The sequence below is a fragment of the Neofelis nebulosa genome, chromosome 13, assembly GCF_028018385.1.
Source record: "Neofelis nebulosa isolate mNeoNeb1 chromosome 13, mNeoNeb1.pri, whole genome shotgun sequence".
In the NCBI taxonomy this organism is placed as follows: Eukaryota; Metazoa; Chordata; class Mammalia; order Carnivora; family Felidae; genus Neofelis; species Neofelis nebulosa.
Genome location: NC_080794.1, coordinates 51714176 through 51725188, shown reverse-complemented (window position 1 = coordinate 51725188; position 11013 = coordinate 51714176). Strand labels below are relative to the sequence as shown.

General features: G+C 46.4%; 1 non-coding gene across 1 annotated transcript; it reads left to right on the top strand.

The window, feature by feature from the left end:
- Positions 1 to 5841: 5841 nt before the first annotated feature.
- Positions 5842 to 5914, top strand: TRNAR-CCU (transfer RNA arginine (anticodon CCU)). The gene has a single exon. It is a non-coding gene; the product is annotated as a tRNA-Arg (tRNA).
- The last annotated feature ends 5099 nt before the right edge of the window (positions 5915 to 11013 follow it).

The following is an 11013-nucleotide window of genomic DNA, read 5'->3' as shown; positions in this document are numbered from 1 at the left end:
AAAGAAGAGCATACAAATGTGTGGGTATTTATATGTGTTTGCTTATATTAAAGGAAAGCAATAGGAGAAATAAGAACCCAGAAAAGTTACTTGCGGGGAAGGGAAGTCACAGGTGGTGGGAATGGGAGGAGGAGCTGGGCTTCTCTGAGTCTAACCTTGTTTGGTAGATTTAATGCAGGGCCATGTAAGTGCCTGACAGATTATAAGGCTAGATCAGTCCAAACACTTAAAAAAAAAAGGCAGTCCCTAAAAATTAGAGCAAAGTGAAACAAATGAACTTAATGTGTAGGTGTGGCAAGATTTCACAGAGGGGAATTATTTCAAGTGATTTTAAAATACACTGATTTGACTTAGCATCCATAATCAGGATACAGACCAACACCAAATTGACTGTAAAGTAAAATCTTAAACTCTTCTCAAAAATATAGGTAGGTTGATCTGGAAAAAGCAAATTATTAAGTGTGTTAATGTCGTTAGAAAGCCAAGTTGTTTTAGAGAAAACAGATGCAAATATAAAATCAAAATGGCCAGTAAGACCCAGTACTTGTATATTTGAATGTCAATATGAAGAGAGTGTGTAACTATCAAGAACTATATAGAAACTGTAAAGAGATCAAATGTGAAATCAATATAAAGGGAAAGTATATCAAACTTTGTCTTAAAAAAGAAAAGTATTTCCTAATAAAAAGGTAATAACATAGTAACTAGCATAATAGCAATGAGTCTCCTTGGCACCAAGACTTTTGTCTCTAAACATGATTTCTCATTAAAAAGAACAAGCATTCTCTGAGCTGAGGCAGAAAACGTAGGAGAAAGAGTATGAAACTCCTTGTCACACCGAAAAGCAGGCAGGCTAAGAACCCCCCCTGGGAGGATATCAAAAGAACACAGCGCCAACTTGAATTGGTTCCCACCAGTGAAAAGTGGCACAGCGTGTTTATCGGTAAGAATGAAAACCACGATGTGCTGAAACATACCGAATTTGCTTGAACCCAGGAGCTCATAATCATACTGAAAAAAACAAAACAAAACAAAACAAAACAAAAAAACAAAACTCAAGCCACCTTCTGTGGTCCCCTGGGCAGGTGCAGGGGGTGGCTTTCTTCTTTTGAAAAGTGGAGCAGGGTTGAGTACCTCACCTGACTTTCCTGTATGAGCGGTACAAAATAGTTCAAGGACCCAAAGGATGCATGAAGGAAAGTTTCTCTAATAAGGAGGGAAGGGTAGAACTAAATATTATCATTTTCAAACCCCTGGCAGAATAGTAGGTCAAGATGACAATCCTCCATGGGGCCCCCAAAGAAAATACATATTGCCCATGAAGTATTCTTGCCAAAAAAAACCCCAAGCCTAAATCCGAACAAGTCTCTAACTCTGGATTTAACTACCAGATTAAAGGAATACCAGGGACAGAGAAAATCATTAAATGACACCATGAGGAAGCACAGAGAAAAATCTGGGGTATAGAAAACTCTACAGGGCAAGTGACCAATTTCTTTTACACCTAAACCATTGAAATCGAGGCAAGTAGAATCACTTGATTAAAGGACACTAAAAAGACACACCAATTAAATGCCACATTTAGACTCATTTGGGATTCTGATTCCAACAAATGCAGCAAACATTTATAAAACTTGACAATTTTGAGTGTTGCCTGGGTATTTGATGGTATTCAGGGATTGCAGTAATGTTTTAGGCATGATCATGGTATGTTAAAGAACGAAGCTTTATTATTTAGCAAGACCTGCACTAATATTTATGAATGAAATGAGATGGTATCTGGGACTTACTTCTAAGTAATGCAGTACATGGGGTCATGGGTCAGAGTACGTGAAACATGATTTTTGGCGTTGGGCGTTTGCTATACTATCTTTTGAACTTTTGTATACATTTGGAAAGTCCCATAATTAAAAAAAAAACAACAGAAAATTCTCTGGGGCAGGGAGGAGAGAAAAAGTGGAAAGAGAGGGTCAGGGTGAGCTGGGGGGGAGGTGGGAGCTCCGGGGAAGGAGAGAGACGCTGCAGGGAAGTCAGAGAAATCGGCAGTCAGGTGGCTCTGTGGGAGCCAGGGTGAGATCTGAGACTGTCCCTGGGGCCACGTGGCACAGGAGGTGGCACCTGGGTCTGCCTGGCCCATCCCGTAGACTCCAGTCTGTCTGGTAACCTCACTTAGGGTTATTTGATATAAAGTAGCTTCAAGAAGGCCAACATCTCTACAAATGTTGGCAGGTGTACAAAACATCAGGAACAATTAAATGTTCACTTTTAGAGTTTGGTTGGCTCAGCCTAGGCTTAAAAATTGAAGGCTTAAAATAGAAGAAAATAGTTATGGTAGATTGTTAAGTAACCAAGTAAAAATGTGTATGTTCAAGGAAAGAAAAAAAAAAACCCTGTAAAAAGGTAGTTATGTAAAAAAAGTTCCCCAGTAATGTATCACTAAGCTTTAGGTATAAAAGATACCTAAAGCCAACAGATGCTGTTTCATAAGTGGAATATGTGTGTGTTGATTTTTCCTTTTCAAAAATCATGCTAATGCATTTTTCACTGAGATGATTTGCAGCAGGGTGAAGAAAACCTGTTCCTACTTTTGACAAGAGATCATAGTTGGACCAACTTGCAGGAAACTTGAGTCCAGAGTTTTAGTGGGGCACCTTCAGTTCCCCCACCCCACTAGCCTTGCTGGAGCCACCTTCCCCTGGCAAAGGTGAGTGGCTAATTTCACCCATGATGTTAACACCTCTGGAATGGCTATATGGGATGGTGGGGCTAAAAATACCCCGGTGCAGGAGGAGTTTCTCTAGAAAGCCCGTAGCTGTCTACTTTCTCCCAAGGGCTGGGGAGGTCACTCCCCTGCGGGCAGTGCTGTGATGTGATGACCGTGTCTGGGGCAGATACTGTTTCCTGGACGCTTGCATATCCCAAAGTCCCCAAGGCATTGCCTTTGCTGCAGAGGGTCCCAGGGAGGTGGGGGGTGCTCACAACCACAGATGGGCTGCCCAGCTCATATACTTTTAATCTAGTTTCCTATTGGGGGGGAAAGAGGACACCAAGACTTCATTCAGGCACCTCAGCTCCACCAGAGGAGGTTCATTTGCATTCTCCTGTCCAGTTTTAGGGCACAGAGAAGGAAGGGGACAGCCACAGTGGGACAGGGACTGACTCAAGCAACTTGCAAGGTGGAGACAGGGTCAATCTGTGCACTCTCAGATGACTGGCTTTGCAGGTTCCCGTTTCCCCTCCAGCTCCCCTAACTGGGACATTTAGATCCCAAATCCCCAAGACAAGTTTCCAGAAGCTTCCCGAGGCTTCCAGAGGCCAGACTTCAGGGAACTCTCTCACAGCTTCCCGGCATCCACTAGTCACCGTTCTGTTGGCACCAGTGGGGCTGTCTGGTCTGCAGAATGCTCCCCCATCACTTTGTGGGATGCTGGTTCTTAGTGCAGCCCTTTGAGGAAGGCTCTGCCACCTTGTGACCCTTCACTTTCCAGCAGAGGGAGGAGGGTCTTAGGGATTTATGGAAGTCACATGACTGATAGAGCAGATAACAGAGCTAGTACAGACCTCAGGTGCTCAACAATTAGGGTAGGTGATTTCTGGCTCTTTCCTGACCTTCGTGGAGCGACCAGCATATACCTTTGCTTGCACATCCCTGGCTCTTAGCTCTAAGCCCCAGATTCGCCTAGAGTGGCCCATGGCCGGATGTGGCCCAGAAGGCTGCGGGAGGGTTTTGTTTTAACAGAATCTGGATCGGTTAGTGGCTTTTAAAGACCAGGAGATTTTTGTGGCAAGAGCAGCATTTCTGGTTCTTTTTAATGGAAGATTGGGCACCACTGGGTAGCATTCGTGCGTGGGAGGAGGTGCTGCGGTTGAGGCTGCCCCTTCAGATAAGGCACACGCCCTCCTACCATCCATCAGGTAACTTCGCTCCTTTACCTAACCTGTCAGGATGAAGATTTTGGTGCTTGCAATTGCTTTCTAAGCAGGCGATGGTTTAGATGGTGTTGGAGAGGGATGGCTGATCGCAGCAGAGCTAGCCTGTCTCAATGTCTCCCCTAAAACCAGGGCTCCGAACCCCCAGCTCCACCACCCTCTTTGCTGCTGGACACCATCGAATACTTGCAGAACCGGGAGCCATGTTGTGTCGAATTAAACCTTGACTAGGACATAAACCAGGACGTGTCCTACTGGCATTAATACTAAATAAGGCTTATCTTCAGAAGCATTTACCTGCTGTGAGCAGATATGTCTTCATGAAATATGAAATCCACCCAAATTTATTAACCGCCTGCGAAGTGGTGGGAACTCAAACTGAGCAGCGCTCCGTGAGAGACTCATTATTATTATGACATTATTTATTTATATCCCACCCTAAGACAGACATGATGTAATCCAGTAATTAAGATTGTTATGATTGAATATTTATTAAGCACCTACAATAAGCCAGTCACTGATCCACATAAAATGAGTCTTTACCCTCAAGAGCTCCCATCTCGCTGCCACGGGGAGCTCAGTGCCTCTCATAGGGGAGCAGGCGGGTAGTTTAATGGATTTTGTCTTCTCTGAGCAAGCCTGAGAAATGACACTGATCAGAAATTGGACTCAGTTTAGTCTTGCTGTTCATTCCGAATGAAATGAAAACAATCCATCGCTGGCTTAGAGAAGAGAGAGTTGTGCAGAGGCGCTGTCCCTCCGAAGTGTCTCAGATGGGTAGCGGGGCCTCCCAGCACCCCACGGTGGGTGGGCAGGGCCTCCTCTGTCTCTCCCGCCGACCTCCACCCAGGCCAAGAGGCATGCGCAGCTTGGGCTGCTTTTTAAACTCATTCCCAGGCAGATCAGGTGGCATTTTTGTGCTTCTCATAAAATTAGCCCTGCTCTGGGGTGCCTGGGTGGCTCAGTTGGTTGGGCATCTGACTTCGGTTCAGGTCATGATCTCACGGTCCATGGGTTCGAGCCCCATGTCAGGCTCTGTGCTGACAGCTCAGAGCCTGGAGACTTCTTCAGATTCCGTGTCTCCCTCTCTCTCTGAGGAGCCTCCCCGGCTCACACTCTGTCTCTCTGTCTCTCTCTCTCAAAAATAAATGAACACTTAAAAAAATTAAAAAAAAAATTAGCCCTGCTCTGACACATCATAAGACGACATTTGCTGGGTCCCTCCTGTGTGCTAGGGGATGGGCACCAGATACAGCCTGGGGCCTCCTGGAAGCCTTGTCCCCAGACAAGGCTCCACAGGGAACTTTCTCCATCTGTTTCCCTTCAATCGTTCCACTGCAGCCTGTGAGAGCTTCCGTGGCTCTCCTCTCTCCGGTTCTCCCTTACTTGTCCTCTTCCTTCGTGCCCCTCCCTGGCCCACTTCCCCCCAAAAGGACCTGCTGGGCCGTGAGCTCACCAAGGTAGAGACCATGCTCTGGGTACCTCCTGCCCTGGTGTCTGGCAATTGTTTGTACAGTGAAAGAGTAAACGAATGAATGAAAGCATCGGGGGTGAGTGAGCAAAACACAATCGTATAAACATGTGCCCGGCATTGATATACGATCTTCTGAGACTTTCTTCACTTACAATTTTCCCTTGCAGGTTGTTTCTGTGTTTGGGAAGAGGATGGAATGTCTCCTGGATTCTCTAGTGCCTTTGGTAGGAGCTGTTTTGAAAACTGACACATGCATGCCACGCTTGCCTTAGCATTAGTCCTGACTTCGGCACGTGGTTCAAATAAAATCCACCTTATCGTGGAGGAGACCCTAGTCATCTCCATAAAAGAGCAGGTTATTTTTTTTTTAAATAAATGTCATTAAAAAAATTGTGGTTAAGTACATTTAACGTAAAATTTATTGTCTTAACTGAGGCTCCTGGCTGGCTCAGTCGGTAGAGCATGTGACTCCTGATCCCAGGGCTGTGAGTTCAAGCCCCACGTTGGGCGTGGAACCTACTTAAAAACAAAATTATCATCTTAACCATTTTTATGTGTACAATTCTGTGGCCTTAAGTGTGTTCACTCTGTTGGGTAACAGTCGCCACCATCCATCTCCAGAACTTTTTCAGCATCCCAAACGGGAACTCTGCACCCCTTAAACAATAACTCCCCCTTCCTGCCTCCCCTCAGGCCCTGGCAACCCCCATTCTACGTTCTGTCTCTCTGAATCTCACAACTCCAGGTACCTCATGCAAGTGGAATCATGCGGTATTTGTCTTTTTGTGACTGGCTTGTTGCACTTAACATAATATCCTCAAGGTTCATCCGTGTTGTAGCTTGCGCCAGAATTTCCTTCCTTTTTAAGGCTGAATAATATTCCACTGTATGTATATATCATATTTTGTGTACCCGTTCATCTATTCATGGACACTTGGGTTGTTTCCACCTTTTGGCTATTATGAATAGTGCTGCTATGCACATGGGTGTGCAGATAGCTATTCAAGATCTTGTTTTCATTTCTTTTGGGCATATGCCTGGAAGTGAGATTGGCTCTCTAATTTTCTGAGGAGCTGCCATGTGGCTTTTCATAGTGGCTGCATCACTTGACATTCCCACCAACAGCGCGTAAGGGCTCCAACTTCCCTACATCCTCACCAATACTTCTTCTTGTCTTTAAAACGGTTTTGCTAGTAGCCATCCTAATGGGCATGAGGTGGTATCTCATTGTGGTTTTGATTTGCATTTCCCGAATGATTAGTGACGGTGAGCATCTTTTCAAAAATATCAGAACTTAAAGACATCACTTAATGGGGCTTTATTTTATTTTATTTTATTTTATTATTAAAAAAATTGTTAATGTTTATTTATTTTTGAGACAGAGAGAGACAGAACATGAGCAGGGGAGGGGCAGAGAGAGAGGGAGACACAGAATCCGAAACAGGCTCCAGGCTGTGAGCCGTCAGCACAGAGCCCGATGCGGGGCTCGAAATCACGGACTGCGAGATCATGACCCGAGCTGAAGTCAGACGCTTAACCGACTGAGCCACCCAGGCGCCCCTATTTTAAAGGAGAGTCTTCTTGTTGAACATGCCGTATGGTTTGTAACCATGTCTTTTGATGGGCACGCCGGATGACCCAGGGTGAAACCCTGGGAAGGCATGCAGCTGTGAGAGTGCCAGCTGTGCCCACGTCTTCCCTCTAACGCAGGGCCAGCTGCAAACTGTGGTCACCCGTGGAGCACCACGCACGGTGATGCTGCATGCCCTCTTACGTGTCTGATTTAATCGGTCTGGGGCCGCGCTCAGCCACACATACAGGGGAGGGCAAGTGTGATGTGCAGCCAGAATGGCAACCATCGCTTCAAGCCGTGCTATTGTCTCCTTGGTGTGGGGAACTTTGGGGGCCGGAGATGGGACATAGCTGCCTGTGTAAAAGTGAATGAGTGTGCTGCTTTGGGCAGGTTTCTTTTGGTGACGAGGACCACACTGAAGTCCACTCAGGTCCTCTTCCTTCTCTGACACTTGTCCTGAGGCCATCGGAAACCCTTGAAGTCTGGCTTGCATGCCTTACAAGGTATCCGCTGGTAGGCTGGGGACACCTCTCCCTTGTGGAAAAGAGGCTGTCACTTATTAGCCACGTCCCCACTTGGAGGGGACATGGACCATTTGCTTTCACAGAAAGTCTCTGCATCTAGAACCAGCCGTTAAGCTACCGTGTTTCCCAACCATCTTGATGATAAGACTGGCCAGGGGGCTTGTTCCAATGCAGATTACCAGGCCTCTGCCTTGGAACTTGTTGGTAAGTCTGGATCGGCGCAGGAGAATCTGTTTTGTTTTGTTTTTGCACGAGTTCCGCAGATGATACTTATCTGGGGTGAGGAAACACGGCCCTAAAGTGGGTGGGTGGTGGTGAGGCGTCGAGACCCTGCCCTGCGTCGCCGTAATGCACCTCTCACAGTGTGTCCGTTCACTCCTAGCCAGCCGTTCGCCAGGTGTGGACTCTGAAACAGCAGCATCAGCATCCTGGGGCTTGTTAGAAACTCAAATTCTGGGGCGCCTGGGTGGCGCAGTCGGTTAAGCCGCTGACTTCAGCCAGGTCACGATCTCGCGGTCCGTGAGTTCGAGCCCCGCGTCGGGCTCTGTGCTGACGGCTCGGAGCCTGGAGCCTGTTTCCAATTCTGTGTCTCCCTCTCTCTCTGCCCTTCCCCCATTCATGCTCTGTCTCTCTCTGTCCCAAAAATAAATAAAAAATGTTGAAAAAAAAAATTAAAAAAGAAACTCAGATTCTCAGGCTCCACTGGGTCAGACTCTGTGGGTGGTCCCCAGAGAGTTCTGTTTTTCAAGCCCTCCAGAAGATTCCCCTGCAGCTGCTGGTCTTCACAAAGCATTTTCACACATTACCTCTTTTATCCCTTATATTTCATAGGTGGGAAGCCAAGACCCAGAGAACAGCATGACTTGCCCAAAGTCAGACACTGAATGGGGCTCAGAGCTAGAACTCAAAGCCATGGTTCCAGACTCTGGGTCTAAGAACTCCCATGAACTTCCCCAGAGAACATAGGGGTCAAGAAGGATGGGCGTGGAGTCTGGGTGTTCAGGAGGTTCTTATCCCCACCTCGAGCTTCACTGCCAGGGATGTGGAGATCCAGGGATAGAAGGAAAGAAATACATGCTGTTCATATAAATTAGAGTATATTTGGCTAATAAGCACATAAACTACCCCCATCTAAAGACGACCGTTGACCCCCACCACCCCCTGCCAGACAAAAGTCCTACAATTAAAGTCTAGTATTCTAAATTACACTAAAGGGGAAGAACAAAGGATTGCCCAAGTAGGCAAATCAGACATAAACATGATGTCACCACCCATGGATGTCATCCACGAGAATTGTGTACACCAGAAAACAGGACTGCCATTGACTGAAGTTCTAATTTGGAGCAAGATCAAACCACCAGACCCGGGTCACACCCTGCAGGAACTATTAAAAGAGATTGTTGTCGAAATGCCAGGTCAGCCCAGAGTAGAGAGGAAACCTCCAGAGCGGCTGGGCTTGAACAAGGAGCAAGACTTAAAGGCAGAGCTGTGACCTCAGGGAATGTTTTCCGCCTCCTGTAAGGAAGGTTGGCCACCCATCCATGCTCTCCCAACCCTTCCGGATGAAAGGGGATGGCGAGGCAGCCAGAGGGGAGAAAAGGGGTGACCCCTGACTGCATAGTCCAGTTTGGCCTCTTATTAGTTATATGAGTTATATTGTTAATCCACCCTCTGCCTCAGTGGTCTTCTCTATAAAGTGGGCATACTAATATTGACCTGGCAGTTTTGGTACAGATTAAATAAACAATGTGTATTCCATACTTGACGTGAGGTTGGCCCTCAGTGAGAAGCAGCTCAGATTAAGAGAATGGTATGTTGTAGTCCTTAAGAGAAGTGTCTTTGAACAGACCCTGCCCTGGTGGTTGGGGCCACCAGTTTGGACAACAGAAAGCAGTGCCAGGATGCCTCTTTGCCCTTAGTAAGTGTTCTGGGCAAAAAGTCAGTACCATCACCCCTGAATGCTTCCCGCCCCAGAAAGACAAAAATAGCCCAGACTTTGATCTATTTTAAACCCCCCAGGGAGCTTGTGGCCTCCATTTCCCCAGTGTCATTTCCTCCTAATTCAGACCCAAGTTTCATCTTTTCCTCTTACGTTCCATTGGCTGGTCTCATTCCTAAACATTTTCCACGTACACTTACAATACAGTAATTTGTGGGGGGTGGGGAGGGAGTGGAGGTGATGATGAAATGTATATGGATGTGTGTGTGAGTATGACAGAGTATGCATGCATGTATGAATGTGAGTGTGTGTGTGTGTGTGTGTGCACCACGGGCAGGCCTGGGGGTCAGACTTTGCATTATTATCTTACTGAAAAGATAACAAGAAGCTGATTTCCACTGTTAGCTCACTCCTTAGCTGTAAGGATTTTCTAAGGATCTTATTTTCTAATTAGAAAATTTTCTAAGGATCTTACCCTAAGTTCTTTGTACACATTACTATGTACAACATAAGAAACAAATATCTCATATTTTGGAAGAGCGTCCGTGTTGAGAATTCATTATACATTCAAGTGATCCTTAATGGGATCATAGCATCATGGAAGGAGATCATCTTACCTCCTCATTCTACTTCTGGGGAAATGCAGGCCCTGAGAGGGAAGGAGCCGGGTCCAGAGTTATGTGGTGTGTGTGTGACAAACCCCAGTCCTGGCTTCTCTCTTCTGCAGAGCAGCTGGATGGAATTGGCCCTTCGAGTGATCTACCAGAGACCAAAGCACTAGCTATGGACTGTTTTTCCATGGCGGGATCTAATGCATGTAAACTCCACCATCACTGCCCAGAAAATCCCGTTTCCCAATTTAACGCTGCAAAGAGGGCCAAGAATGGGCCTACGGATGCATCCACTCATTCATTTAACGTTCCTGTGTCCCCACTTCTGTTTCTGGCTACTGGGGACTCTGAGATACATACACAGCCCTGGCCCCCACCCAGCTTTGTCCCTCAGCCCCCTGCTGGTGGGCTGCTGACATTGCAGGTCATGTTCTCTCCATTGCTATGGAGAGTGAGAGAGAGCGAGAGCGAGAGCGAGAGCGAGAGAGAGAGAGAGTGTGTGTGTGTGTGTGTGTGTGTGTGTACATGCCAGAGAATCTTTGCCCAGGCTTCAAGGTTGCAAGGCTGCAGGTCGAAGTGGGGCCTAAGGTGTAGGGAGTGGGAGAGTGAGCTAAGGAGGCTTGCCTTGGAGGTCTGCTGGAATTTGGAGTTTGGGGGAGGGTTGCAGTGATGAGAAAGTATAATTAACACCAGTTCCCTGTGCTATTCATTCACTAATTTTTTATATCGTTGTCATCACATAATCTGGACAGTTAAAAAATGTTCTTTTGTAAACTGAGGGTTGATGGGGGGTGGGAGGGAGGGGAGGGTGGGTGATGGGCATTGAAGAGGGCATCGTTTGGGATGAGCACTGGATGTTGTATGGAAACTAATTTGACAATAAATTTCATATAATAAAAAAAAGACAAAAAATTTTCTTTTGTCACTGAGTGTTACAATGAAAGGATTTCCATGTTATTCTG